This window comes from Moschus berezovskii, chromosome 24 (assembly GCF_049115385.1).
Source record: "Moschus berezovskii isolate FMDL1 chromosome 24, NW_MosBer_1.0, whole genome shotgun sequence".
Lineage (NCBI taxonomy): Eukaryota > Metazoa > Chordata > Mammalia > Artiodactyla > Moschidae > Moschus > Moschus berezovskii.
Genome location: NC_142483.1, coordinates 49,002,674 through 49,018,251, shown reverse-complemented (window position 1 = coordinate 49,018,251; position 15,578 = coordinate 49,002,674). Strand labels below are relative to the sequence as shown.

At 45.4% G+C, this 15,578-nt stretch overlaps 1 long non-coding RNA gene across 3 annotated transcripts in view; it reads left to right on the top strand.

The window, feature by feature from the left end:
• LOC129548132 (uncharacterized) overlaps positions 1-15,578 on the top strand; it is a 111,465-nt gene that overhangs the window by 2,625 nt on the left and 93,262 nt on the right. For all 3 annotated transcript variants that reach the window (XR_016036234.1, XR_008684271.2, XR_008684265.2), the window contains 4 exons: positions 1,184-1,271; positions 5,043-5,112; positions 5,237-9,795; positions 11,269-11,403. This is a non-coding gene — a long non-coding RNA (uncharacterized LOC129548132). The remainder of the gene's footprint in view (positions 1-1,183; positions 1,272-5,042; positions 5,113-5,236; positions 9,796-11,268; positions 11,404-15,578) is intronic.

The following is a 15,578-nucleotide window of genomic DNA, read 5'->3' as shown; positions in this document are numbered from 1 at the left end:
CCCTCTGGATGAAGTCTTAACTCCGCGGGGCCTACAAAGATGGAATAAGCAGGTCTTTGCCCACCTTTGCAGCCTCACCTCTTTCTCTTCAAACTCCCATCCCCCACTCTCTTCCCTGTGCCTCCATTTTCATGTCTTGAATGTGTGTCAGTCTGTCTTTTTATTTGTAACATCCGTACAACCGCACAGTAGTTTTAATTTACGCACACGGTGTTCTGTTCTATACCTTCTTAAGTTTGTTCTGCCCTTACCTCTGCACTCCCAACCCACGCCCTTGATAACTGCACTCCAGCCCTGATTGCCAGCAGTCAGTTCTTGGGGTGTGTCCTGCTCATCCTGATTTAAACTTCCAAAGATGCTAATCTCCAGCCTGGTTTGCACCCACTTAGATATATGACTTCTTTATGCATTTCCATGTGAGTTGTCTGTGAGCACTGGGAGGGCAGGGACCATACCTGACTATCTTTTCTGCTTGTGCTCCTTAAGAACAAAAAAAGATATTGAATAAATTGTCTGTGGGGTAAATATTTATCAAGAGCTGGGACTCAAGGAGAGGTCAAGGCTGGAAGTGGGGATGGAAGACACCCGGTAAGTTGAAGCTCTGGGTGTGGCTGAGACAGCCCTGGAAGGAGTTGAAAAGCTAGAGCTGAGTGTCCTTTGCTGGAGGTGACTCAGCCTTTAGGGCTACTAGGCAGGTGGCCTCCCACCCACTCCCACCCGCCTCAAATATTTAGCTGCACTGTCTCCTATGTCTGCTAGGTTGTAGACCTTGGGGATCCCAAGGAATTGTTTCTTCCAGGAGTTCTCCTTTTCTGTGTGTGTCTGTCTGTCTCTATCTCAAGTCTTCCAGTTTGTAAAGCGGGGTCATTAGACCTGAGAACGCTATCACCTTCAACATTCCTTGAGTTAGTATCTAGAAGATGCTGCCTGCTGATCAGGGAATGGGGCAGGGTTGAGCTCTAGAGTTAATGAGGGTCTCTGGCTCAGTTTGCGGCTGCTGGGCTGTGTATGAGGGAAACCAGACATAACAGAGACCAGGGCAGGGAGTTGGCAAGGGCTGGAGTCAGGGCTTAGAGCAGGGAGGCCAATGGTTGATAGGATTTGGGAGGCAGGAAGAGAAGGAAAAAATAAGGGAAAATATAGGAGAATAAAAAGAATCAAATAAGTGATGTGTTTTCTCTAGAAAAGCATCTCCTTGTCCTGGGATGGGCTCACCAGATGTTCCCCAGATGTTTGCTGATGATGAGAAACATCTTCCTCTGGGATCACAAGTAAGTTCTTCCTATTGGTAGGGAAATGAAGGGTCTGTTCCAAGGCAAGGAGGGTGGGGTCTGGAGCAGCATCCATTTGTGACTATGGCACATGCATAGGCAGAAACATAGCCACACATCCTCAGGGAATTTCTGAATACTTTGGGGAGTCCCATGAGTTTCTCAAACATTCAGCATCCACAGACCACCCAATTTTAGGTAAATAAAAAACAACCTCATCCTAAATAAATATTTTTTAAAATAAAAAATTGATTCATTTCCATTGGAAAGATGAAGATTAAAAGGATAATGTTTGGGGGCACTCCCTGTCCCCCTTCTGATGTCTATGTTAGAAGCTTTCTGTGTCCTTTTTCACTGTAATAAAACTTCTGCCACACAAAAGCTCTGAGTGATCAAGCCTTGTCCCTGATCCTGAAGCTAAATCTTCTTTGGAGACCACGAATCTGACATCATTCACCATAAGCTATCAACAGCTTTGTTAAGTTTTAATAATATTATGAAAGTGTTAGTCGCTCAAAAAGAAAACAAAAAGACAATTTTTTTAAAGTATCAAATGTGGGAAGATTGAGATTTCACCAGATTTGCCATACCTCGTTGGTGTGACAGTGAATTGATACAATCAGTTTGGAAAATAATTTGGCAATACCTACTAAGACTAAACTATATGATCTTGTAATTCTACTGCTCCATATATTCCCAAGAGAAAAAAGCACTTCTGTCCACCGAAAGACACAAGAGTGTTATAGCAGCTTTATCCATAACAGCTTGAAATTGGAAACAACACAAATGTCCAGTAGGTAAGTGAAAACAATTATAGTTTCTCATACAATGAAATAGTACACAGCGATGAATCAAACAATGGTCTCATATAATGATAGGGATGAATCTTAAAAACAGAGTAAAAGAAACCAAGCACAAAGCAGAATAACTATGATGCCATTTATTCATGGGAAGTTAAGAACCAGGCAGAATGAAAGCACAGAGATAGATAACATTACCTTCAGGAGTAACAGGCTAAAGGTGTGACTCCCAGGCCAGCAGTCACCAGCATCACCTGAGAACTTGTTAAGAATGCAGATTCCTGGGTCCTCCCCAGACCCACTGCATCAGAAACTCGGGCAGCGGGGACCCAGCAACCTATGTTCTTACTAGCCCTCCATTGATTCTGATGCATATCAAAGATTGAGACCCACTGAGCTACGGTTGTAGAAAGTGAAACCCAGGAAAGGGAACTGTCTTCAATCAAGCACATTTCTCCAACATTCTTGTTTATTTAAACAGGAAGACTTTTTAGTTTAGATCTGTGGATTGAAAATCTGAGCAGTTGAGTTCTGGGTCAAAGGGTTTTGACAGATGCTGCCAAATCGCCCTCTCCAAAGTTGCACCAATTTTACTCTCAACCAATAGTATTTGAGCATGCCTGTTTCCCAACACTCTCCCTGGCACTGGGTGTTATCAAACTTACAGATCTCTGCCAGTCTGATGAGAGAAACCAAGAAGAGATCTTACTGTTTTAATTCCGTTCCGTCGCTCAGTCGTGTCCGACTCTTTGCGACCCTGTGGACTGTAGCCTACCAGGCTTCTCCGTCCGTGGGATTCTCCAGGCAAGAATACTGGAGTGGGTTACCGTTTCCTTCTCCAGGGGATCTTCCCGACTCAGGGATCGAACCCTGGTCTCCCGCATTGGAGGCAGACGCTTTAACCTCTGAGCCACCAGGGAAGCCCTACTGTTGCATTGATCTAATTATGAGTGAAGTTGAGGTTCTTATAAGCCATTATGTTTCCCTCTAAATCATGGGTTTATATTCTTTACTTGTATTGTTGTTTTATAAAGTCTTTGAGGATTAGGGAAAGAAGCCTTTCTGTCTGTCACACATGTGGCACTTAATCCTGGTTTGCTTTTTAACTGGGTTGACAGTATATTTTGTCATACAGAAGTTTTACATTTTTATGTAGTCAAATTTCTTAAATATTTACTAGTCATCCTGGTGTTTGTCTATTGCATTCCCTGTCATAATATTATAGATAAATTCACCTATTTTTTTCTCTAGAGTTTTATGATCTTATTTTTAATTTATAAATCCTTTTTTTTTTATTTTAAGGAATTGTATAGGGTTTCCATTTTCTTTTTTCCCCCAATTGATAAAAAATGTCACCTTAAACAGAAATTGAATTCTCATATGTTCTGGAATCAGTTTCTGGTCTCTACTCTGGTCCACTGGGTTGTCTATTTCATCTTTGGGTACCAAATTGCTTTACAAATTATAATTTCATAATGTGTTTTATCATGTGATAGATGTAGCCCCATCATATTACATTTCTTTTTCAGGGCTTTCCAGGCTCCTTATTTAATTCCTCATTTGAGTTTCATATCATTTTTGGACAAGCTTGCCCCTAAAAAGAGTCCTGTATTTTAGTTAGAATCACATTGAATTGATACATTAATTGAACATTGACATTTTTATAACATTGTGTTTTGCTATTCAAAAGCTCAGTATAGAATGTTCCCTGCATAATATTCATAAAGACCCTTATATGTCTTTTAAATATTGTTCTGAATATTTTATCTTTTTGCTTGCTGTTGTAACTGCAATTTCTATTTTATTTTCTGATAAATTGTTTTTTTTTTTAATGTATGTAAAGAAAGGCTACTGGGTTTTGTATATTAACCTTTGTAAACTGCTGTCATCCTGAATTCTCGTCTTTAATAGTAGTACATTTTTCAGTCACATCATCTAGATGTAATTTAGCTATTCAGTTATGGTTTTGTTTTTTTTTGTTTGGCCACATCATGTGACTTGTGGGATCTTACCTCCCTGAGGAATTGAACCCAGGCGCAGCAGTGAAAGCATGGAGTCCTAACCGCTGGACCACCAGGGAATTCCCAAGGTTTTGTTTGTTTTAAGCAGGAACTGATGTGGGACATTTTTCAAATGCCTTTTTTGGCACGTATTGAGATGTTATGTGGTTTTCCTTTGATGTACTTTTTTTTTTCATAATAGTGGTTAACACTTAATAGCCAGTTGCTTTTATTATTTTTATAATTTTATTTATTTTTGGCTATGCTTTTGAACTGTGGTGCTGGAGAAGACTCTTGAGAGTCCCTTGGACTGCAAGGAGATCCAACCAGTCCATTCTAAAGGAGATCAATCCTGGGTGTTCATTGGAAGGACTGATGCTAAAGCTGAAACGCCAATACTTTGGCCACCTCATACAACAAATTGACTCACTGGAAAAGACTCTGATGCTGAGAAGGATTAGGGGCAGGAGGAGAAGGGGAAAACCAAGAATGAGATGGCTGGATGGCATCACTGACTCGATGGACATGAGTTTGAGTGAACTCCGGGAGTTGGTGATGGACAGGGAGGCCTGGCGTGCTGTGATTCATGGGGTCGTGGAGAGTCGGACACGACTGAGCGACTGATCTGAACTGAACTGATGCTGTGTCTTTGTTGCGCACAGGCTTTTCTCTAGTTGCAGCAAGTGGGGGCCACTCTCTAGTTGTGGTGCTTGGGCTTCTCATTGTGGTGGCTTCTCCTTTTGCTGAACATGGGCTCTGGGGCACTCAGGCTTCAGTAAGTGTGGCTCCCTGGGCTCTAGTGCACAGGCTCAGTAATTGTGGCGCATGGGCTCAGTTGCTCTGCGGCATGTGAGATCTTCCCAGATTAGGGTCTGAACCTGTGTCTCCTGCATTGGCGGGTGGATTCTTTACCAGTGAGCCACCAGGGAAGCCCATTCTTTGATCTGTTAACATGGTCAATTTTATTACAGATTCCCTAGTATTGAACCACCTGCACTACTAGAATGAACTTACCTGGATACAATGGATGATTCTTTGAAGGTATTGTTAATTTATATTTGGTAGTATTTTATTTGAGATTTTTGTACCTCATGTTCTATCATATTTAATTACTAGTTACTATTCAGATTCCCAACATTTCTCTTTCTCTTTTGTTTCTTACTAGGTCATGAGCTGAAGTCAATTAAAATGTACTTGTATCTTATCCAAATTTCTGTTTGCATTTGCTGTATGTATATTGTTATTCTCAACTCATATCCTGTTCTTGATTTTGAAGCTATGCTATTTGGTGCCTAGAGATTTCCAAAAACTAGATTCTTAATGTCTCTCATGGTTAACTTCCTTTTCTCTCATTCAGCAATTTTGTTTTGAATCTGACCTTGACTGGTGGTAACTGTTCCTCTGGAGGAACAAATGGCAACCCACTCCAATATTCTTGCCTGGGAAGTCCCATGGGCAGAGAAGTCAGGCAGGTTGCAGTCCATGGGGCTGCAGAGTCAGACGTGACTGAGCGACTGAATTCACCTGCGTGATTGGTCATGCTGCAGCCTCAGCTCAGGATTTTCTCCTATACCTTGGTTTATATTTTAACTTTTCTGAGTTACTTTGGTAAAGATGTATCTCTTCTATAGAACACTGTTTTATGATCTGATGAATCTTTTTTTTTAAGGATGGGTTTATCCTTATTTACATTTCTTGATAAAATGTATCATGCTTACTTATGTCATCTTATCTTCTGCTGTTTCCTATTTTAATGCTTCCTCTGTTTTCTGTTTACATGTGTATTTTTTTTGTTTTCTTTGACGTGTGTGTGTGTGTGTGAGCACACATGTGTTTGTATTTTGGTCTGATGATTTGAAGGTTTATAGTCTGTTTTTAATTTTTCCACTGCTTGCCTTTATATTGATTTATTTCTCTGCCAAGAGAAGAAAACCTTCAAATGTAGGGAAAGTCATATTCTCAAAGGGGTGAGCCTTGCCACCATACTTCTGTCTTTGAATTCTTGATATCCCCAGAAACAAACAAAAAACAAAACAAAATTTTTAATATTCTCAACATGAAAAATGGTTATAGTCTCACCCTGAAGCCAAAGGTTCAGGATAATTAAGACCTGAATGTGCCACTGAGATGCTTCTTGAGTGAGCCAGCCACCTACGGCAAAGAGCTATCGGCGCCACAAAGGGATGCTGTATCTCATCTCTTATTTCAAAACCTCATGTGAATATCTTACCCTCAACAGCCAGCATACTTAGTTCAACAGTGTCTTTTACTTTCTATCCATGTCTCTGCAGTCTTCTGAAAAGGCATAGTTGGAGAGGCATGAATGGAGGACATTGACTCTTCTTGCTGTTTGTTTCTGCACATATCGAGATCAGGAGCCAGATTGTTGCCTGACAGCTGGTCTTTGTGAATATAGTCGTGTGTGGTTGGTGTTCAGATGCAAGTTGTGTGTGTGTTTTCTTTTAAATCTCATCAGTTAGCATACCAAGAGATAATGGCACACTCAAAACAGTATCATTTTAGGAAAGCTTATTTACAAAGGGGAACTTACAAACATGTGGGTATAGGAGCACCCCAAGGGATGGTGCAGTAACCTGGATGAGCAGCAGCAGAGCTGTTACTACGAATAGGCTTGAAGGTAGGGTCCAGGGGTTACCATAAGGGAGATAACTGGGTAGGCTGGCTGCCTTGGGAAGACCAGTGGCCCCCACTAGAGGATACATCCAACCCACAGAGACTCACAGGCAGGAAACCAAAGGACTAAATGCCTTGATCTCTTTCTCTTCCCTCTCCTTTCTCTGCTGGGCCTCACAGTGGCTGAACCTAACTGGAAGCCAGAAGCTCAGTCATTTAATCTTGCAAAGGAATTCAGTGAGAAATAGAACAAAAAGTCAGCAGGTACATTTCCCTCCTGTGTTTTTGGAAAATACGTGGCGAGCTTGACACATTAGTAGTGCACCCAATAGGAATGCTTTCAATGATCAATAATCCACTATCATTTACTTGTGTATTGTAATGGGAAGGTTGGAAGGTGGGAGCCACTGACATAATGTCAGTACTGGTGTCTAGAATTCTCTCAGCTTTTACCTTCTGCTGCTGCTGCTAAATCGCTTCAGTCATGCGCGACTCTTAGCGACCCCATGGACTGCAGCCTACCAGGTTCCTCCGCCCATGGAATTTTCCAGGCAAGAGTACCGGAGTGGGTTGCCATTGCCTTCTCTGACCTTATGCTGGTTGCTTCATATTTGCAAGATGGCTGTCCAAGCATCATGACCACAGTTAAGTTAGGAAGAAGGGGGAAGGTGGGGGATACCAGCATGTATATCCATTTTCTAAAAAAACAAAACTGAAACTTTTTATAGAAATACCCTCAGCAGATTTGTCATCATATTTCATTGACTAGAACCGGATCTCATGTAACAGCAAGGGAGACTGGGAGAGTGGAAAATGGGCTGGTCACGATTGATTTAGACCACTTGTAATTAATTGCCTGAGACTGGGGACCTTGGTGCATGGATCAAAATCAGGAATCTGTTATTAGGAAAGAAGGGATGGAATAAATTTCTGGATCAACAATGAACAAGGCTTGCCACAAGTGGTTTGTATTCAACAATAAAGCCCATTGTCTGTTAGCACTCACTCCGGACAGCATTGCTCTTTCACACTATGTGCCATTGATTTTACGTGACATCCAAAAATGTTGTTTGATCAAGTAATTTTGCCAGGAGCTTGCTCTGCTTTTCCTCAGTAGCCTACGACTCAGTTTACAAGTCATGGTTTGAATTGTGTTTTCACAGTAAGGTAGACAACTTTAATGCTGCCTCTTGGGGTTTGATCTTTTGTCTTTAGTGACAAAATGTATCCTGACTACACTGGACATTTTACCCTTGTTACGGAACGACTTGATTGGTTTTCTATCTAGCTTACAGGATCTGATGTGAAGAGGATGCAAAAAGTCTCAGTGGGCTTCCTGCCACCGTTTGACAGTTTCATAAGAGATGATGCCTCTGGGACTAAAGGAGATGATTACCAACTAACAAAATTCCATTTTCAGGTATTCGTTACCATATCTGAGTCACACTTTTTCTTTTTTCTGTTTGTATAAAATTATCTCGTCCTACACACTCGTTTACCCTGGTATATGTGGTCATAATTTATACTGCAGTATTTTTGTTGCTATTTTCAGTACTATTTTTACGCTTGAGTGAACCTCCTTTAAACTACTGATCCATTTTTATGATTTGGGGATATACTACCATATCATAGTAACAATAAAATGGAAATATAACACATGATAACAATCACGTGTAAGAAGTGTGAAGCTCTTTTAATTAAGTTGAACTGGAGTCCGTGGCATTCTCTTTACTATGAACTGAGCTGAACTGGCCAGCTCACTTCTAGTGGTACAGGTGCTCCTACAAGGCCGTGATGACGATTATAAAGATAATGGGATTTCTGTGGGAATGATCATTGACCTCACGTTTATGAAATGTAAGGGAACAAAACTGCTTGTCTGTGTAGCAGACCCTGCCACGGCCCACTCCTCATGTCCCCCTCACACAGTTCTCACATGTGTTCATGGTGATTTCTGTAGGGCCAACAGGGATGCCATCCGATGGAACTGGAGCACAATGTCCGGGGCCAGCTCCTGCAAGAGGATATTCATTTCTGTGCCATCTACGGAGGTCTGCAGTGAACCAGGGCCCTAGGTTCATTCAGGAGCGGAGGGGGCGGGATCTTAATGAATCCAGTGAATCTCTGCCCTCCCACGTGGAGTTGTTAGATATGATGTGAGATAATTTACTTACTGGAAAACACAAGTATACTAAGGGCCACAATAGTAACATCTGTGACGGTTTAAAAACATGGCTGCAAATTCTTTCACTCTTATCAAAAGAAGGAATGTAATACCTCTCAACTCTAACATGGGCCGGTTTTAATGACCTGTTATGAGCAAACTGTGAAAGAAGTGATACTGTACGATTTCCAAGGTATGTCAGTAGGTGACAGAGCTACTTTACGCGCAACTGTTAGGTCGAAGGTCATTTTCATTTAAAATTCTGATCCTACTGCCAGGTTGTCCTCCACTTCTCTCCCATCCTTCCACCCCCCTCCCCCGCCAACAGTGGATAAATACTCCTTTTGGATCAGTATACTGGTTTCAGTTGGCATTTCTTTACTATGGGAGAAGTGAAGCGTCTTTTTCCTTGGAACATCTCCTGGGGTCAGAAGACCCAGCTGGAGACAAGAGCGGGACTCAGCGGAGCCAGGCGGCCCCGCCGACAACACCCACGGCTCCAACTCACTCCCCTGGCTCCTCTGTTTTCGGCGCTTTCCTTCCTCCCCCACAACATTCAGATTCCTGGAACCAGGCTCGGTGACCTCACGCCGCTGACTTCACATCCGGGACCTTCTGGGAATTCTCCGCAGCACTTTTTCGTTAGAAAACTAGCCGAGGAGGAGGGGGGTGCGTCCGGGGAGGGACGCAGGGAGCCGCGCACCGGCCTCCTCCTCCTTCCGGTCGGGGGTGGGCGGGGCTGGCAGCGGCGTGCCGCGGGGCGCGAGACCTGCGGCCCCGCCCCCTCGGGTGGCCGCGCGCGCCTCGCGCGGGGCGTGGGTCCCCGCGCCTGTCGCTGAAGGTTTGGGAACCCGGTCCCCAAGCTGAGCCTCTGCCAGTTTTCTTCCGAAGTTAGGTCAACGGCTTACTTGGCAGCTCTGCCACAGGTGGGGAGCGGGTAACTCCATGGGGGGAAAAATTGTGTGTGTGTAATTGACTGGCAGGTACCATGGGGGTACGGGAGACGCAACAAATCGAAAGTTTACAATGGCGCTTTCCAGGCTACAAAACTGCCTAAGGGTGAGAGGTCAGAGAAGGACAACCTCCGTGGCTTTTGTTTCCTTGAAGGGGTTGCCTCAGAGTCTTCAATGCAAAGCTATCCAGAAATGACAGGAGGGCAAAATGAGGGGGCTGCTTCTTCCATTAAAAAAAAAAAAAAATTATTTTTAGAATATATTTTACAACTGTGGTGGTAAAAGATGAAGATACCAGTGTTATATATTAAACTGTTCTCTTTAACTTTAAAGTTGTTTTTTTCCTTCTGATTTTGAAAGAAGTTATAATATTTTCATGGACCCCTCAAGTATTGTGGGCCTGAGGCTCCATCCATGCCTGCTGCACCCAGTGGGTAAGCTGGCCCTGGACAAAGGCCGGGCAACATGACAAAACCTGGATAGAACATTAAAGGACCTGGAAGGTCTGATTCTCTTGGGGGAGTGAGAGAGGCTCTAAACACAGGTGGCAGCTGCACAAGAAGGGCCTTGAATGACCTGAGGAGTGTGGATTTTATGGTGGAGGTGGTGGGGAGCCACTGCTGGGCCTGACTGGAGGGTTGACCGGGGGTAGGACTGGAGGTGGGCTGGCTGTTGCCTTAATGATATCCAGACTTTTCCTGAGCCACAGTTGAGATCGAAGGGAGGGGAAGGGGAAGCCACAGATTGATGTGAGGGGGCTGGGACCTGGAGAAGCCTGGGCTGACTTCTCTGGGTCATCCCTCCTGGAAAGGAGAACGCAAGAGGAGAAACTGTACTGGTTCCAGGACTTTGGAAAGATCAAATGAAAGGTCCTTCACCAGCCACAAAGCAGGGAGAGTTTGCCTACCTTAATAGATGTTTAGGGGGCTTCAGGGCCACCTCTTGCCCAGATCTCTGCGGTGGGTCCTACTGGCTGTTCCATCCCCCTCTGTCCTGTCTGAGGCACCTCTCCAAAGCTCCATTCCCATTGGGCTGTTTTCCTGCTCCCCATGGGCCAGAGGACAAAACCACAGTCCTCACCTGGGCATTTCCAGAGTTCAGAATGAGAAAAAACAGACTGGGTTTTCAACACCCCTACAGTAGATCACTGTTCCAGAATCTCATTTGGCTACATGTTTCTCAGTCCCCAATAACTGCCCTTTCTCCCCCACCCTCCATTCCCTGCCAGAAAACAAAAGCAAACCAAAAACTATGCTTGACTCCCACCTTCCAATGCAAACACTGGGCTTCCTTCAGAGCAGGCCAGGCCAAAATCAAGGGCTGGGACAGGAACTATACTTTAAGGGAGAAGAACTGGGCTCAAATGACTCATTGAAAGACAAGTCTTCATTTATTCACCATAAACCATGGATTGAGCTCCTACTATGTGCTTTTGTACCATTCTAGATACTGGAGATACGAAAATAAGCAAAGAAGAAGTGGTTGGCATGGAGATGATATTCCAGTGGAGGAACACTTGGCTGTGGAGATGGCACTTTCCAAAGACGATCACATGGAATGTTACCTCTTCCTCATCAAAAGGTAAAGTCTAAATAACCCTTCTATTCAGTCTGCGCAGACTTGTGACTCATTTGTAACCAACAGAATGCAGCCCAAGTGATTTTGTGTGACTTCTGTGGCCAGATCATAAAAGGTGATGCAACTTCTACCTTGTTAGTTGGGACACATGCCTTCGGAAACTTGAAACAAAACTCTGAGAATGCCATGCTTTGAGGAGGCCCAGGCCACATAGAGAGGTCATGCATATGTGGTTTGTCTGACATCCCAGCTGAGGTCCCAGCCAGTAGCCAGCATCAATTGCCAGGCATTTGACTGAGAGTGTTTTCAGACCCTAACTGTCCCATTACCCCCAGCCTTAGACTAAGTTGAGGCCCCACACATCATAGCAGAGAGACAAGCCATGTCCTGTGTGTGCTATCCAAATTGCTGACCCACAGAATTCATGAGCATCATAAAATGGTTTTTTAGACCACTAAACTTGGGGTGGTTTGCTATGCAGGAATAGTATCCAGAACACTGACATTAAACAAGCAGGTATGTGAACAAAGATAATTTTATATTGTAATAGGTCCTCAGGAAAACAAAAATAACTCAGCATGTTAACTTGGAGGAAGGCCTCTATAGATGGGGAAAAGGGGAGGGATAAGTGGGGGAGGCAAGGGAGGTATAGATTAAGAAAGGTCTTTTTGGAGAGACATTTGAACTGGAATGTGAGTGAGAAAGAGCCCAACCACTAAAGATCTGGGAGAAGAGACTTCTGGGCAGAGGATACAGCAGGTGCAAAGGCCCTGAGGCAGGAATCAGCTTGGTGTGTTCTGTGAAAACCAGGAAGGCCAGTGTAACTAGGGAGATGTGGGTGAGGAGGAGCGTGGGGCAAAGAAGTTGGAGAGGAAGCTTGAGAGGCAAGTCATTCTGGTCTTAGAGGCCACTGAGAAGAGTTAAGATTTCAGACTGAGCGAGCTGAAAGCTTGCAGAGGGTGTTATACAGGAGTGACTTGGTCTGGTAAATTCTTGATAAGGGCTTTAGGTGCCAGGTGGATGACAGTCGGTAAAGACAGGGCGAAGGGAAGACCATTTGGGAGGCTATGGCAGTGGTCCGGTAAAAGGGGGATGGACGGTGGCCTGGGACAGGATGATAGCGGTGAAGATGAGGGCTGTTGGGTAAACTCGGAACAGAGGCAGTGACAGAGTAATGAAAAGGGAGGAGGCGCCCGGCCGGCAGGAAGGTCCCGGGCGGGGCCGCGACGTGGGTGAGGACCGGAACCCGCGTCCTTCTGGAATCCGGGAGGGAGGCTCTGAGCTGGGGCCGGCCAGGACGGCGCGTACTGGCGTCCGGCGTCTGCCGCGCGGAGCCTGCCCCTGGCTGCGCGCCTGCCTGCCGGGTGTTTCCCAGCAACGGCTATAGCCGCCCAAAACGTTCCGAACCCAGCGGCCCGGGTGATGTCATCGTCACCTTGGAGACAGCGTATGGAAACACGCCCCCTCCAGGCACGGGGCGGGGTCTGGGCACCCACGCTCCGCTTCAGAGCCCCGCCCCCTCTCGGGCAGGAAGGGAGGTGGTGCTTCCGTCTCGGCGGCAGGTGGGACGCGAGGTGTGCAGGGCCCTGGGCGAGACCTCAACGAGTAGCTGCTGCTTTTCTTGGTGTGCGCTGCCACCGATGTGCTTACCACCCACCCACCAGCCTCTCCGGTCTCTTCCCCATAGGCCGCCCCCTTTAGCTGTTAGGACTGGCTCCTCTTGTCGTTCAGGTCGCTTCCTCAGAGATGCCTTCCCCAACCACCCAAGCTAAAGCAACTGCCAGCCTTCTTGTGGGCTACTTGTTTTATTTTCTTTGTTCCCTTCTAAAATTACCTTCTCTGTTTGTAATACGGCTTCCCATGAGGTCAGGGATAAATTCTGCCATGTTCATCTGTATTCCCTGGAAGGAATCTGGCATGAAGTAGGTGCTCAATAAGTGTTAGTTGGATGAATCAGTGAATTCGCTCAATCATTTCATTTCACACATGGGTGCATTTATTCGACATTTGTGCAGTGCCTTCTAGGCACTCGTGATAAGCAGTAAGAATACTGAGATGAACAAGACAGGGACTCCACCTGGAGGTGAGAAAAAGAGATAGATTAAAACTAATAATTATAATATGAAAAGTGAACTTCCTTGAGTTCCAGATGCTGGGCCTATCTCCAAGCACTTTATACATATTAATTCACTTAATCTTTACAATAGTAGGCACTATAATCGTCCCCACTTAACAAATGAGAACACTGAGAACAGGCATGCCTTTAGCTGCTGGGCCCTGTAAGCAAGTGAGACCAACAGAGGACAGAGGTTAGGGGGCGTAATAGTAAGATGTGTAGCCAGCCCAGGTAGGTAGATTTGCTATTCTAATTGCTCACATACACCAGTCTTCCAGGGGGCAGGCTGCTTCCAGCTCAGAGCTCTGCTGCCTCAGGGGAACACCTGGCAGTGGGGCAGGCAATGATGAATCCGAGAGGGGTGTGGAGGACAGCCCTGGGCTTGTGCTAAGATGAGAGCCCACCTGTTCAAGAAAAGCAAACTGTGGACAAGCTCCTGCCTAACCTTGTTGGGGGCAGGATGTGTGTGTGTGTGTGTGTCGGGGTGCACAATTGTTGATAAAGCCCCTTTCTGTTCAGAAGGGTAAACTCAATATTCAAAAAACTAAGATCATGGCATCTAGTCCCATGGGGGAAAAATGGAAGCAGTGACATATTTTATTTTCTTGGGCTCTCAAATCGCTACAGACTGTGACTGCAGGCACGAAATTTAAAAACACTTCCCTCTTGAAACAAAAGCTATGACAAATCTGGACAGTGTATTAAAAAGCAGGAATATCACTTTGCCAATAAAGGCCTGTATAGTCAAAGCTGTGGTTTTTCCAGTCATGAACAGATGTGAGAGTCGGGCCATAAAGGAGGTTGAGTGCTGAAAAATTGATGCTTTTGAACTGTGGTGTTGGAGAAGACTTGAGAGTCCCTTGGACAGCAAGGAGATCAAACCAGTCAATTCTAGAGGAAATCTACCCTGAATATTCATTGGAAGGACTGATGCTGAAGCTCCAATATTTTGGCCACCTTATGTGAAGAGCTGACTCACTGGAAAAGACCCTGATCCTGGGAAAGACTGAAGGCAGGAGGAGAAGGGACCAGCAGAGGATGAAATGGTTAGAAAGCATCACTGACTCAGCGGACATGAATTTGAGCAAACTCTGGGAGATAGTGAAGGGCAGGAAAACTTGGCATGCTGCAATCCATGGAGTCACAAAGAGTTGGACACAACTGAGCAATTGAACAACAACACACTGAAGGGTGTTTAGGAAATGCAGAAATTATACTCACTCCCACCTCTGGGTTCTTGCATGTGCTCATCTGCCTAACTGGCACTCCCCACCCCTGCCCATTTCCCGGTAACTGGCTTTTTGTTACTAAGATCTCAGTTGAAAACCCTTTTTCCCCCCTTGGGGAAATCTGCCTTGGCCACGTGCTTTAAGGCAATCACCTGTCACTGTCACATGACATGTTTTATAATTCCCACCCCACAGTGGGAGAGTGGCCTAGTCACGTGCATCACCCCTATTCCTCATCTGATATTTCCTAATTATTCATTGTCTCCCTGCCTTCTCATTCTAGAGAGTCCGTTCCTTGAGTGTGATGGAGTCTAATGATCCCATGCTCTCCCATGATCCCATGATCTCTGGGTCCATGCTGCCCAGAACAGGTCTGGCATGCAGCAGTTGCTCAGTGCTTTTTGAAAGTATGGAAAGGGTCCTTTACCAAATCATCCTGGCTTTCCAGGCTGGGATCTGTGCCCTCCTCCCCTTCCCAGGAAGGAACCTCTGCACATTGTACCTGGTCTGACCCGGAGGAAGTGGCCCAGCAGTCTCGGCCGTTGGAGTTCTCCTGGCTTGTGGCCCTCCCTCCTTCCTGGGCCTCACTGGGCCATTCTTCCACTCTTGGCAGATTCCCTCTAGGTGGGGAAGCCAGAGGTGTGGGGCCAGCAGTGTGTGTATGTGTGGGGGCGTGGGGAGTAAGGAGAGTGGGGGATGGGCGGGCCTCTGGTTCCCAGCCAAGTTGGTAGAAGAAGTGGGTGGCTTTTCAGAGCCTTCCAACACTGCTGTTTGCAGGACTAGAGATGTGGCTGCTTTTCCCCTAGAGTGAGAACCCAGGCTCTGTGTACAGA